We start from the raw sequence: 15,712 nt of genomic DNA on the forward strand, positions 1-15,712 counted from the left end.
ATTTGCTGCTCTCAGCACAATACTTGGCACAAAATAGACACTAAGTATTTGTGGAACTGAAATTGAATTAAATTCTTATTTTTTAAAACTAAAGGCTATACTTCTTTCATGATAGAAAAGTAGAGAAGGTCAGAGACCAAACCGAAGAGTCAGGTAAGAGTTTCCCAGCAGCCCTTCCATCACACTCATGCTGCTGACCAAGTTTGGAGACAGAGATCTGGGCCAAAACACGTGAGGCCCCACGTGTCCGTCAGACACATCTTTCGATATTTACTGAGCTCTCTTCCGGGATGGGGGTGGGGTGGGGTGTCAGATCATCTTCCAGACCTGCATGAGTGAGTGTAGAAACTCAGAAAGCAACTTTGAAACCAGGCTCTAAATGCCTTTTGTGATAAATAATTGAAAAGTCCTGTAGGTTTTTTCCCCATCTTTTGAATCAAAAGAGAAATAATGTGAGATCAAAACCCCCAGAAGAATCTAAAGAAAAATACTCAGAAAAGATATGGGTGCTTGGAATAGAAAACATCTTCTTTTCCCATGTATCAAAAGAAGCTCCCAGTTTATCAAACCTTTTCTCATGGGCTGTAGCACATTGAGATGAGAATAAAAGCATAGCAGTGAATTCTAGGTCATTAGACTGGAAAGTAGCTGAAATGAAGCTAGATCCTGTCTTTCCTTTGAGAAAGATACATTTGCAAAAGGTTTCTTCAATTTATAACTATTTCCCAATTTGCTTTTTTCCCACATTTGGAATAGAAATAACTTTTAAGGCTTGAAAAGTAAAATAGTTAGGTGATGGGTGGTTTATGCTTTTCAAGCTGGTTTCATTTGCATCATTTCATGCCATGCTTATGACTTGTTGATAAAGAAAAGGTTAATATTTTGGTCCCATGTTGCAGAAGATAAAATTGAGGTTCAAAGTGGTGAACCAAAGTGTGGAATTTAAAATGTAGGCCAATGGGGAGAATGTATATATAAGTAGAAAGTGGGTTTCCTAATACTAAATCCTTCAACCAGGTAGACTTAGCACTCAGTCACATGCAATGTTGATCTGGGCAAGACCGCCCCACTTGGGGCAGACTTTAATACTAAGCTTCTGCTTAGCCAAGGGCACTTCTGAGCAAATGCCTTTTTCAGGCAGGTTGGTTTGCCAAAAGGAAGGGGAGAAGACACAAGGCTCTATTGCTAATTCCTGCTCTCCAAATCACCAAATAGAAGAGTCACTCCATCTCCCAAGGACAGGTGAAAGGAAGGCCTCAGAGAAGCCATTGAGCATTACTGTAATGGAAGTTTCTTCACATGGAAAGCTACATCTAGAATGGGGGAGGAAGTGCTTCCCTTAATAAAGAGTGCATAGGAGATTGAAATTAAATGTTATCTAATGTTACCTAATTAATTTTCTGGGAAAAGGAGCTATTGTTGGCCATTTATGCAAATGATACATCCAAATGATATGTGGTAGATTCATTGAAAAGTATTCCCTTCCCTGTAGCCATGCTCTTTGTAGCTTCTCTAATAAAGAATTTTCAACTTTTAATGGATATAGTTAGAAGAAACAAGTATTGGTTGTGAGAATTTTCCTTTTAATGGTCAGTACTACCCACTTATTCTGAATTTTTTGGTGATCCTAGTAGGAATAACATTATCTGACTCATATTTTCCAACTTAAGTTTAAAATTCTGGGGGACATAATCATTAAATATTATTTCATCCAAAACTGCCACCATATTATGGCCAAAGAAATGGAGATCTAAAGATAGTAAATCACCTACCCAAAGTCACACAGTAGTCAGGTGGTAGCAAAGCTGGAACTGGAACCCAGATTTTCTGACTCCCAATGTGAATTTCTCCCCAGTGCACCATGCTGCCTCATTTCCCAGGAACTTGGTAATCTAGCAAGAAGTGCCATTGAATGTTTTCTCTTGCCTAATATAAGACATAAATCATGGCCATGAAGTTAACTAATAAATTAATTCATACATTTATTCATTTATTTAACAAATATATATTGAACCTACCATGTGCTCAGTAACTCTAGGTACTGGGGATACTGTGAATAAAGCAAATGAAGACCCTGCTCTCATATAGCTTGCTTTCTAGTGGGGATATACAGAAAATAACAAACAAATGGATGCTATTTCAGAGAGCAAGGAGTGCCATGTAGAAAACTTAAGCAGGATAGAGTGATAGAGAGTGGAGCATGGCATCATTTTATATGGGGTTTTTAAGGAAGGTCAACCTGATGAGGTGATTTTTGAATAGAGCCCTGAAAGATTTAAGGGTTGACCCATGCAAATATCTTAGAGTAGAACATTCCAGGAAGAAACAAGGAATATTCCAGGAAAGTGTAAAGGTCCTGAGGCAAAAAGTTACTTGACATACTTAAGAGACGGCAAGAAGGCCAATATAACTGGAGCAGGGAGAATGAGGGAGAAAGTACAAGGATTGGGGTCAGATTTTCAGAAGGGCTCAGATCATATAGAGCTTTGTGGGAAATTGTAAGGACTTGAATTTTATTCAGAGTGAAAGTAAACTTGGAATATAACTTGAATTTTATATTTAAAAAATCACTCTGGCTGCCAAGTGAAGAATGGAGAAGGGTTCAAGAATGGAAGCAGGAGACTAGTTAGCATGTCATTGCTATAATTTAGGCAAGAGAAGAAGAGGGTGGCCTGGAACAGAGTAGTAGTAATACAGGTGGAAAGAAGGGGTCAGATTTTGGATATATTTTGAAGGTAAAATCAACAGAGATAGCTGAAAGGTCAGATGTGGAATGTGAAAGAAAGGAGTCTACAGGGCTCCAAACTTTTCAGTTTGTGCTTTGGGAGGATGGGGTGTCACTGCCTATTGCAATGGGGATGATTGTGGAGGAATAGGCTTGTGGGGCATGCAGCAGTATGATATTGTTTATGAATTCCAAAAATAGATATTGGATTATGTTTTTAAACTGATCTGTTCTTCTGGGCATATTAGATTATATTGGATTCAGAGGTTTCACTTTTATTTGATTAAATAATGATTAAGGCTTTGATTGGGCCATATCAGTAGGACATTACATCTCTACCCCCTTGGTGGGTGGGGACTCATAGAGAAAAGACCTGGCAAAGGACACAGCTGGGAGTTTTAATGCAGGAGCCTGGGAAGTAAGCACACAGAAGAGCAGAGAAAAGGTTTGATTAGATACAGCAGAGGCCCTGGGAAGAGAGACAGTCATTCACCTGATAGTCTATAGCTGGCCTTGTGGAGATAGCAGAGCAGCTGAGCCTGGAGAGAGGCAAGCCCTGGGAAGAGAGGAAGCCAGGGAGCCTAAACACTTGTAGACATCGGGAGCCATCTTGCTTTAACACATGGCAATAGACTGGTGAGGGAAGTAACTTGCACTTTATGGCCTGGTAACTGTAAGCTTCTACCCCAAATAAATACCCTTTATAAAAACCAAATGATTTCTGGTATTTTCCATCAGCACTCCTTTGGCTGACTAATAAAGAATTTGGTACTGGAGAGTGGGGAAGTGCTTTTGCAATTACCAAAATGCTGGGATGGTTTTATAAATGGGTAAGCTGTATTTTTTGGAGGAATTGTGAGATGCTTGCTAGAAAAGGCCAAGAGTGCTTTGAGGAGACTGTTGGTAGTAATACGGATTTTAAAGAGACTTTTTATGAGGCCTTAGAAGTAAATGATGAAACTATTATTGGAAACTAGAGGAAAGGTGATCTGTGTTTTAAAGTTGCAGAGAGCTTAGCAAGATTAACTTCTGGTGTTTTATGGAAGGCAGAATTTGAAAATGGTGAGCCTGGACATTCAGCTGAAGATCTTTCCAAAGTAAAATTGGAGAATGTGGCTTGGTTTCTCCTTGCAGTTTATAGTAAAATGCTAGATGAGAGAGATATGCTGAGGACTGAATTATTAGGCACAAAGAAACCAGAAACTGATTCAGAAAATTCCAAGTCTTTGGAAATCAAGTCCCCAGATGATAGTGCCTGACTTGAGGACTTGCCTAAACTTGGAACTTGTAAATCAGGATTAAAGATGTAGTTATTTTGGAAAAACTTGTGGAAAATCTTACTGTCTGATGGCTTAGACCCCTGCTTCTTGCATGCTAAACCAAAAATATTTTTGAGAAAGCTGTATGAACAAAACCACTGTCACCTTGGACTACAAGGGGCATGGAAAGGTGAGATTGAAAGAGAAACAGCTTTAAGAGGATAACCATGGAAAGTTGAGATCTGGAATTAAGACATCACCTTTGGCCAAGAGAGGAACCCCACCCATGTGTATAGACAGGGTGAGTTTGCCCCAGCAATTGAAAGGGTTGAATGTTCCCACATGATGTTCAGGGAGATTTTGCTGCCCCATGGTACAGAGAGTGTAGAGCACATTCCCCAAGGATTAGGGAGGTTAAGGTCACCACCCCAGAGGTCTGAGAGGGGTGGACTTTTCCCCATGGATTAAGGAAGGCCAGGTGGTCAACTCATTGCTTTTAGAGGGTTGAGTATACATGCCAAAGGTTACATAGTATGTTGTCTTCACTTCACTGTACTAAGAGGTTAAGACTCTAACCCCAAGACTGGATAAATTGTGGCAATCACCCTAATGCTCTTGGAGGATGAGGTCTAGAGCTTGGTCAACACTCCGATGCTTGGTGAGGTTGGAACACAGAAAATGGCCATTGGCAAGCCTGTGAAAAAGATAGGTCCTCATGAGGTCCCAGGGAGAAGAAACCATCATTTTAATAATGAATCTGGACTTGGACAGCTAATGAAGTATGCTCTGCAGGTTTACTGAACTATTGAGGACCCCTGACATGTCTCCCTCCCAAATTCTCCTTATGGTAATGAAAATGTTTATCCTTTGTCTGTCCATTTGTGTATTGGAAGGAGATAAATGGTTTTGTAAGTTTCAGAGGTCTATAGTCAGATGGACTTTACTGCAAGACAAACTGTATTTCTTTAAAATGATGTGACATTGTTACTCAAATGTGGCCACTCTCACAGCCAAACTCAGCGTGTAGATGTGATGCATTCCCCCCAGTGTGGGACACGACACCCGGGGATGAGCCTCCCTGGCACCGAGAGATCACTACCACATACCAGCTGAAGAAGCAACTAGAAAATGACCTTGAATTAAAGATTCAATGCGGAACAGCAGAATATACCTATCTACATATAATAACATGACTTCGGGAAGCGGTTTGACCTAATGTAAGGGGGAAATGGAAAGGAGAAATGAGATTATAAGGCTGTGAGTCTCTAAAAAAGAGTCTGGAGGTTGTCAGAAGGAATACCCCTATGTACAACTGAACAGAGTCTAAGAGACAGATAAGGTAGATACAACCCCAGGTATTGGTTCTTTTGAGGGATAAAGACACCCACGGGTTCTATGGTCATGGCAGAAGGGGTTCACTGCCATGACAGATGGCCCTTCTTTGGAGCTGGTGTTTCTGCGTGATGGAAATGGACTCAGAGGGGATCTCTTTTCACAAGACTTGCATGCTACTTTATTGGAATTGTAGTTGGTGCTGGGTTTAAGATATATGTAGGGGATTTGAATCTCTGGACTGATAATATGACACCCAGGCCCAGAGCCTCAACAGACTTCAGCTCCTACACTTTGACTTATTGGACTTACTCCACTCAGCTAACATGGAGTTGAAGAAGGTCAACCACCACAACATGGAGCCTAGAGTGTCTACAACTAGAAGCGGGAAGAGTGCATCCAGTACCCATGTGGAATCTAAGCCCTCACTTGACATAGGTGTGCAATGGACACAACCAATCCAATGTCCACAGAGAAAATGTGGAATGGGTGTGGGAACGGTAGCCATGGGGGCTGCTGGGTGTGGGGAACGGGAGGAAGAGATGAGATGTGGAGGCGTTTTCGGGACGTGGAGTTGTCCTGGATAGTGCTTCACGGACAATTACGGGACACTGTAGATCCCCCCAGGGCCCACTGGATGGAACGTGAGAGAGTCTGGGCTATGACGTGGACCATTGACTATGGGGTGCAGTGATGCTCAGAGATGAACTTACCAGGTGCAATGGATGTATCACGATGATGGGAGAGAGTGTTGCTGTGGGGGGAGTGGGGGGCGGGGGCGGTGCGGTTGAATGGGACCTCATATATTTTTTTTAATGTAATTAAAAAAAAATAATAATAAATAAATATTTAAAAAAAATAAAATGATGTGACATGATTCTGTATTTAGCATTATATTAATTTTGGGTGTTTTTTTTTTTTTTTTTTTGACTACTGTAATGTCTTTTTGGAATTCAGAGGGTGGAGAGTAGCAGCTTGATATTGTTTATGAATTCCAAAAATAGATATTGGATTATGTTTGTACACTGATTTGTCCCTCCAGGAATATTAGATTCAGAGATTTCACTTTTATTTGATTAAACAATGGTTAAGGCTTTGACTGGGCCTTGTCAGTAGGACGTTGCATCCCTGCCCCTTTGGTGGGCAGGGACTAACAGAGAAGAGACATGGCAAAGGACAGAGTTGGGAGTTTTAATGCTGGAGACTGGGAAGTAAGCACACCGAGGAGCAAAGAAAAGGTTCGATTATGCATGGCAGAGGCCCTGGGAAGAGAGATGAGCTGTTCACCTGAAAGTCTATAGCTGGCCTTCTGGAGATAGCAGAGCTGCTAAGCCTGGAGAGTGGCAAGCCCTCAGAAGAGAGGAACTCAGGAAGCCTGAACCCCTGTAGACACTGGCAGCCATCTTGCTCCAACATGTGGCAATAGACTTTGGTGAGGGAGGTAACTTGTGCTTTGTGGCCTGGTAACTGTAAGTTTCTACCCCAAATAAATACCCATTATAAAAATCAACTGATTTCTGATATTTTGCATCAGCATCCCTGTGGCTGACTAATTCAAGGCATCCAAATTTGGTTTTGGATATGGCAAGTTTAAGAAACTTATTAGATGTTCAAGGAACTATGAACAGTAGCATCTTGGCCATCTAAAGTTGGATTTCAGGTAGGAGGTCAGAAGGAAGGTATAACCATGGAGCCATCAGTCTATGGATGGCATTTACGGTCATGATGCTGGATGGGATCAACTTGGAGAGTGAGTGCAGCTGCAAAAAAGAAGGCTGAAGACAGAACACTGGGAAGCTCTAAGGTTGAGAGATCAGGAAGAAAAATAGGATTTGGCAAAAGAAATTAAGAGGTAAGAGGAGAAACAATGGAATGCAGTTTCCTGGAATCCCTCCTTCAAGAGGGAGGAAGTTAAGTGAAATAAGTATTAAGGATTGGCCATTGGGTTTAGAAACATAGAGACCATTGTTAACCTTAACAAGAACAGTTTTGTTGAAATGATGGAGACAAAAAGCCTAATTCTATTCTGATTCAAGAGAGGTGAGGAAAAGAGGCCATGGAGACAATTAGTATTGTAAATTATTTCAAGGACATTTGCTGTAAATAGAAATTTATGTGGGGCAATAACTGGAGCAAGATATGAGGGGAGGGGGCATGGTTTTAAGAGAGAAGCCACTACAGAATGCTTATATGCTAATGAGAATGACTCAGTAGAGATGGAAAAATTGATGGGGCAGGAGACGGAGTGGGGATCATTGTTGAGGTGATGTCCTTGAGAATATTAGATGGGATAGGAGGCCACACCTTAAGTTGGAGCAGGAAGTATCAGTCCACAGTAGCAGGAGGGAAGGTAGAAAGTATGGTCAGACCTAGAAACATTAGCTGTGGTGGAGGCAATGCAAGAGGAAAATTCCCTAAGGGCGTTTGCAAAGTTAAATAGGAGGCAACCTGAGATTGTGGGTGGGGAAGAAGTGTTAGAACTCTGAGGATCCAGAAGTTTGTGAAATAACTATATAGGGCAGTCGGAGAGTGAATGGGCTAGTGAAATGTACTGAGACTGTACAGCAGTCCAAGGCCCACTTGGGATTAGGTGATATTAATTGAAAGTGAGAACGAATCATTGAGATTGTAAGTTTCTCCTGCCATATTTAATTGTGTTGTTGCAAGTAAGGATGAGGAGGAAAGTTGGATTTAACCAGGATGGTGATTTTGCTAAGCAAGTGTGATGAAGGGAGAGAGGAGCATGGGAGCTCAAATATATGTAAATTGATGATCATAACTATCAGTATAAGTGAAAATTTCTGAAGCAGAAAGTAAAATCTGTAGCATCAATTAATTGTAGTCATGGTGAGCCAAATAATTTTAGGAAATTTGGAGCCATATATTGTGGGCCAGAAATGTAGTAGGTGGGTGAGATTCCTGGAATTGAGATAAGGGAGGTGTTGAAGTTGTATGTAATGAGGAGGTCAATATATGACCATAGTAGTGAGTTGCCCATGAGGTGAGGCATAAGACATGATCACTAGAGGAGATGAAACCAAGGAATTTAGAGGTCAGGGTATGGAAAGTTCATTACAAAGGATATTACAATCACTAAGAACTATGCTAATATGGCCAATAAGCCCATGAAAAAATGCTCAACATCATTGGCCATCAGGGAAATGCAAATAAAACCACAATTAGATACCAGTAGGATGGTGTTGGTGATTGAACCATGTCCCCTAGAAAAAACATGTTCAGGTCCCAACCACTGGTCCTGTGGGTGTGAATCCACTTATAAATAGGACCTTTGAAGATGTTATTAGTTAAGGTATGCCCAAACTGGATAAGGGTAGGTCTTAATCCAATATGGCTAAAGTCCTTATGAACAAAGGAAATTGGATAAGGCGACAGAAAACAATGGGGAGCAGCCAGAAGCTGGAAGTCAACAGAACCCAGAAGAGAAAGAAGACTCTGTCATGTACATTACCATGTGACAGAAAAGCCCAGGAACCTCAAAGATTGCTGGCCAACCAGAAGCAAGTCTTCTAGCCTCTGAAGGCATGAGTCAATAAAGTCCTATTGTTAAGCTGATCCATTGCATGGCATTTGTTTCAGCAACTGGGAAACAATTAATAAAATAAATGGTTATCATAAAAAAGACAGGCTCTAACAGGAGTTATGAGGATGTGGAGAAATGGAACCCTCATTCATTGCTGGTGAAAATATAAAGTGGTGTAGCCACTTTGGAAACCAGCCTGGCAGTTGCTCAAGTTGTTAAATATAGAGTTACCATATGATCTAGTCATTCCATTCCTGATTATATAGCCAAGAGAAATGAAAACCTCTACAAAAACCTCTACACTAATGTGAATAGCAGCATTATTTACAGTAGTCTAAAAGTCCATCAAGTAATGAACAGAAAAGTAGAATGTAGTATATCAATATCATAGAATATTATGCAGCCATGAAAAGAAACTGAGTACTGAAACATGCTACAACATAGATGAACCTTGAAAACATGTTAAATGAAAGAAGCAAGATAAAAAAATTCACATATTGCATGATTTCATTTATATGAAATGTCCAGAACAGGCAATTTAGTAGAGACAGTAAGTAAATTTGTGGTTGCCTAGGGCTGAGGGAGGATATTAAGGATAGTGACTGCTAATAGATGAAGGGTTTCTTTTTGGGATAATGGAAATGTTCTAAAATTAGATTGCAGTGATAGTTGCACAACACTGTGAGTGACTTTTATGGTATGTGACTTATATCTCAAAGATATTTTAAAAAAGAACTATGCTAGAAATAAAGTTGGAGACAGTGACCTTGACCCAGGAGTTAATGAACTGCAAAGAATAAGAGGGAGTGACTTTAGATTACAGGAACAAGAAGGGAGTAGAAGTGGCATCATGTGATGGAATAAGCTTCAATTCTGGTGTGTGTGTGTGTGTGTGTGTGTGTGTGTGTGTGTGTGTGTAGGAGGAGGAGGAAAGAAGAAAGATGTAGAAGAAGTAAGGAAGGGAAAAAGGGACCATCAGTTGTAGTTTCTTCAGTCAGTAGAAGAGAAGGCTCTGGAAGCAGACATTTTTTCAGGAAACAGCTACATTTCAGGTAGATCAAGAATATGAAAGAAACCTCCAGAGAAGTGGTTGAAGACAAAGTGGACTTTGCCTCTGAATTGTAGAGGACACTGTGGAAGAGTTTGGGGAGTTGGAGAGAAGGGTGGGGATTGGGGATCTCTAGAGCAGTGTGGAGATGAGAGTCTGGTTATGAGAGACAAACTTCAAAGTCCTGGCTTTTTGTTATGATTGATACAGGCCAGGAAAGAAGACATGACAGGATTAATCTTGAAGGCTGCCAAGACAGACTGCGATGAGCCTGTGGGTACTGGCAGTATGAGAGGGATTCAGATCTTGTGCCCCCTCTTCACTTTTGTCAATGGTGATGTCCAGACAGAGGAGAGGGTGGTCTTCCCAGCGGGACAGTTATCTGCAATTTGCATATTGTGCATACTCAGAGGAGGGGAAAGTGGGGGATGGCAGAGGCAGGGCTGCTTTGGTGCAGCTCTAGGAAGTGCCCTTCACACTGCAGTATTAGTAAGTGGTGCCCCGGGGTGTTGTGGATTGCAGTGCTCCTTCACGGGTAAGTCGCTCACTGTAAAAGGGCAGGGCTAGGGGAACTCTAAGGAATGCAAGATTTTCTCTGCATATATATGTTCCATATTTCTCTCTTGCTTGCCATGCACGTGGCTCTGTCTGTTGGTGCCTCAATAAGGAATTCCCAGAGCAGTAAGATGAAACTATCAGGAGGAAGATGAGGGCTACCTGTTCCTTTGAATCCAGCACAACATGGGCCTTGGGTCCTGAAGGAGCTGCTTCCAGCTTCAGACCCCTTGTGTTCCCCTGGATGGGATTTCTGCAGAGGCAGAGGCCAGCTGCAGGCTTGGTGACACTGATTACTGATGTATAAGGTAAAGCGGGGATAGAAGGCCATTGCTTAGAAACTAGAGGCAGCTTCCAAACACTCCCACACCCTCTGATGCTGCAAAAGTCTTTCGGTAGAGGTATTGATGATGTGGAATGGGGCTATTAGGCTGGATTGTACAGCCATTCCGTAGCTCTCAAAGGCAATTATCTGAACAAGAGGAGGCAGCAGAGAACAACCCCAACAACCCTGAACTGGCTATCAATTGTGTATACCTGGCCCTTTACTACACATGATACTTGCCTTATCTCTTTACAATAAACCCATTGTGTAGGCACTCTCTTCCACCCATTACAATCAGGAGCTTCAGAGTGTTTGGCTCTTTTTAGTAATGCAGGCTTGGAAACAGAAGTCTAGGTCATTTTAGTCCAGCGCTCATGGACTTAATCACCACAAAAATATACATCTCCCTTCATAAATAGGTACCTCTTCCAACTCAGTTCAATCCATAAGTACTGAGAAATGCTTTGGACAACTGTCATAAAGAGAAGAGTAGGCTGGGCACTGTTGTAGTTGCTTTTTTTTCTTTAGCCTTAAGTTTTATTTTAAGAGATTATCTTCATTTTCTTCTGTAATAGACTTAACCGGTATCCACCCATTTGGTCAGATTTATTTATTCTTTAGCAGTTGAAACATTAAACGATGACAGTCTTTACTTTCAACTCTTAATAGTGTTGTATTAATTAAATATGAGATTATTTAGCTTTCTCGTGGAGGGAAAAAAGCCCCGGAATAAAACTTTATACTATCCACCTGCCAGTCTTGCAACACAATTTTAATACGAATGTTTTCTCATACTTGGACAATCTCTATGATGTGGGCAGAGAAATATCAACAAGAGTGATTGAAATTTTGCCAGTTTTGTAAGTCAAGAACTATTATCTTTGATTCATTGTTCAATCCATTGCAATATCTGATTTCTATTATTCTCTAGCTCTTCTGGATTATTACTGGGCAGCTGATGCACTATTTCTTCTCTGTAAGACGCTATGGCTTCTTCATAAAGATCATGAAAAATTTCACACTGAATATTATCTTTTAGTTTCTTCTCATTATAAACCCTTGTTTCAAGTCTTTTGTGCAATACACTATTATCTATTCTCAGCACAAAAACTGTAAGAAACCAGCGTTCAAGGAAGAAATCACAACCATGGTAATCAACAATAACTCCACCTTCCGTCATTTGATTTTCTAATTCAACTACTCTATCTTCATCTAAAATGGGGCAGCCATACTCTTCATCATAGCCATCGTAATAGTTGCCCTTCTTTAGCTAAATCACCTATATTAATGCATTTTGGTCCTGACGTTGATGCAAGTTCTTTGCCTAGGGTAGTTTTTCCAGCCCTTGGTGTACTGGTGAGCAGGATGTTCAGCTGCAACATTGTCCTCATCACTATGGCTCCAAGTGCCCATCTCATGTGCCCCACGTACAACAGGGAGGAGCAGGAAGGATGTTGCAGGTGTTTTTGATGCAAAATGTCTTTAGATTTTTTATGTTAGAGGGCAAGCCTCATGATGTCTAATGCACAGACTAGAGATGTGAAACCACTCATTCAAAGTTACATCTCCTATTTGTGCAGAACCAGGATGGCTCAAAACTCCTGATTTTCATTCCTGTGTTCTTTCTACCTCCTTTGGCAACATTCCAGGGTCAAAGTATCACCACAGTAAAAGATCAAATCTATAGATATAAAAATACTGCCCCAATTTTTCCTACCTGATAGTGCAAATGAGAGGAGCAAATTGCATACGAATGTATGTGAAAAGATTTTATAAACTGTAGAGGGTTAGGGTTGTGAGAGTGTTGTTATTTATTATTGCTTTAGTGATAACTACTTTTATAAATCTATCTGCCCAGCTGTCAAGGACGCCCCTCGACCCAAATGGGTCTCTGGGGAGCCCTGGAAGGCAGAATTTTTCCCTTTTCATCTGATTCCTGTGGACGTCACCAATTCTCTTTCAGCACAAATAAAAAGAAAAGGCTGATGAAGTGGTGCCATGTTGACTTCAATTCTATTAAAGTCACAGGGGATAGAATCAAGGGAAGAGGGATCTGCCATTTGGAAGGAGGCAAGGAAATGGGATTTTCAAGTAGTGCCTTGTGGCTTTCAATACATGGTGATTCCCTCTCTTCTTTTAGGTTCTCCTAGGTTTGTAAAATCCAGATGGCTGCTTAGAGATGTAGATATTGTAAAGACTTCGAAGCTGAGCTGTGACTTTATGGTAAGGGAGGGTGAAGGTGGATGTGGTTCCATGGCTAGTGCAATAGCTTCTGAGCCAGAGAAATGGGTCTCACACGTGGCTTCTGGAGAAGGCCTTCTGAGTATCCTAGTGTCTCCATTTCCTACCTGTGTGACTTTAGATAACCTCTTTACCACCTTTGATCTCCATTTCCAATTTTTAAAAATATGATTGTATTAGAACCTACCTTGTAAGGTTGTTGAAAAGATATAAGGAAATAATATATATACATTTATTGATGCTGAGCCTTATACATAATAAGTATTCGGTATATTTTAGTTACTGTTATGTTTTACAATCAGCCAGACAGGTCCCACCTCTAAAAAAGCAAGCAAGGTAGTACTGTCAGTTGCCTGAAATACTTTTCAGAACAAAACATGGGAAGAAATTAAAGGGATTAGGGGAAAAGGAGAATGGACGGGGTTGTGGGGATAAAAGGAAGAAGGAGGTGCTGTCTCTCTTTGAGTGTACTGAAAAGACCTAAAGCTTTGCAATCAAAGAGTCCAGGGTTTGAGTCCTGAAACAATTCATTTAAACTCTCCATGCTTACTTCTTCTCATAAATAAAATGGAAGTAATAATGCCTTCTCCTAGACTTGTGAAGTTTCATAAAGATAATGAACGTGAGATACCTCATCATAGTAGGTGCTCAAGATAAGGTATTGGTGCATTGGGGATGGGATTTCAGCAAGAGTCTCAGAAATGCTTAGAATCTACTCTGCTCTTCAGCCCTCCTTCTGCCATGGTTCTCAAGTAAGGGTATTATATGCATGAAACAAGAAAAGATTAGAGGTTAAAGTATCACTTCATTAATAACTCTACAAGTGCCTGCTCCCCCAAATGAGGGCTTTCTGATAAAAGTTGAAATTGAGCATGCACAGGGCTTAGGGTGGAGACCAAACAACTCCTTATTCCTCCACACCACCCGTGACTGATCTACCCTTTGGAGCCAGCATACTGAGAGGAGAGAGTGAAGACCAGAACTTTAGAGCCACCCTGCTTCAGCTCATAGAGTCTCTGGATGATGTGAAAGGTGGAATTGCTAGAGACTGGCTGGTCTGCCATGCTGGGTATGCGGCAGGCTGTGCAAACGATGAGCAGAATATGGGGCCTTCCCTAGTAAAATGTGGCCCAATTAATACCCCAGGCTCTCACCTATCAGGTAGCTATTCCTTCTGCCCTGTGGGTACTGGGAAGGGGGCTGTCAGCAGGGACCTGGTCTGGAAAGAGAGTGGAAGTGTCCTTTTCTCCCACACTCATTATTAGTATTTTTAGTATTTCCTATGGGGATCCTTTTGGATGCTATTTTGAGTCTTCTTTTACCCCTCCAAGTTGTCTTTGTGTGTAGATTTCATTTTCCTTCCCATCCAATCCCACTTCCAGTCTCTACAGCAGACTCTGGTTGCCTGTCTCTTGGTCAGATTCTATAGCTTCCTAACTCATCTCATGACCTTCAGTTTCCCAAACCATCTCCAGTTCATTCTTCTCATAACCACCAGTAGTTTACCCAAAATCTATTGCCCAGCTCAAAAACTTCACTGGCTGCAGACTAAAGGACAAATCCCTTAGCATGATGCTCTAGACCTCTTGACATCCTGACTCCATTCATCCTTTCCAGTGACAGAACTGTCAACTCTATCCCTTTCACTGCAAACCCTAGTTCCTTTTTGTAATTGACTGCATGTCTGCTTATCTGGTGGCACTGTAAACTCTTGGAGACAGGGTCTAGAGTTTATTCACCTTTACAGTTCCTATAATAACCAATGCAATGCCCAGACAGAGTAAGTATTAAATATACTGAAGTGGACCTTTGGAGTTAGAGTCCCATGTTTATCTTGTGTCTGCCATTTTCTATATTGCCTTGGAAAACTTATTCAGCATCTCTATTCATTAGTACCCTCAACCTAAAAATGGAGATAAGAATTATTATCTGCTTCATTGGGCTAATTGAATATTAAATTAGTACATACAAATTCCCTTGATTAGTGCCTGGAGTAAATATATGTGTGATAAAATTTAGCTATTACTACTGTAGCTATTTAAAATGGTTATGAATAACAAAAATAGATATTGGATTATGTTTGTAACCTGGTCTGAACCTGGGCATGATTAAGTTCTGATTAGAGCTTTGATTGGGCCACATCATTAGGGCATTGAGTCCCCACCCCTTGGTGGGAGGGAGCTCACAGATAAAAGACATGGAAAAGAACAGTTTTTGATGTTGGAGTTTGATGCTGAAGCCTTAAGCTGAAGCCCTGGGAAGTAAGCTCGCAGAGGAAAGAGAAGCAAGCCCCAGGAAGAGATGAAACTTGAGCCCAGGAAGAAGCAAGCCCTGGGAAGAGAGGAACTCTGAATCCAGAGAGAAGCAAGATCCTGGAAGGGAACAACCCAGGAAGCCTGAAACCTTGCACACATTGGCAGTCATCTTGCTCCAACATGTGAAAATAGACTTTGGAGAGGGAAGTAACTTATGCTTATGACCTGGTATCTGTAAGCTCCTACCTCAAATAAATACCTTTATAAAAACCAATCAATTTCTGGTATTTTGCATCAGCACCCCTTTGGCTGGCTAATACAAGTACTATCATCATTGCTCCTAACTCTTTCGAGTGGAAGGACTTAGCATGAATTTTAACCAATATGAGCCTTTACTTTGATTTGGGACACTACTACTTTCATCACATTTC

At 41.1% G+C, this 15,712-nt stretch overlaps 1 pseudogene; it reads right to left on the minus strand.

The window, feature by feature from the left end:
- Positions 1-11,650: 11,650 nt before the first annotated feature.
- LOC101446450 (adenylate kinase isoenzyme 6-like) lies at positions 11,651-12,167 on the minus strand (annotated as a pseudogene).
- Positions 12,168-15,712: the final 3,545 nt, after the last annotated feature.

This window comes from Dasypus novemcinctus, chromosome 8 (assembly GCF_030445035.2).
Source record: "Dasypus novemcinctus isolate mDasNov1 chromosome 8, mDasNov1.1.hap2, whole genome shotgun sequence".
Taxonomy (NCBI): Eukaryota; Metazoa; Chordata; class Mammalia; order Cingulata; family Dasypodidae; genus Dasypus; species Dasypus novemcinctus.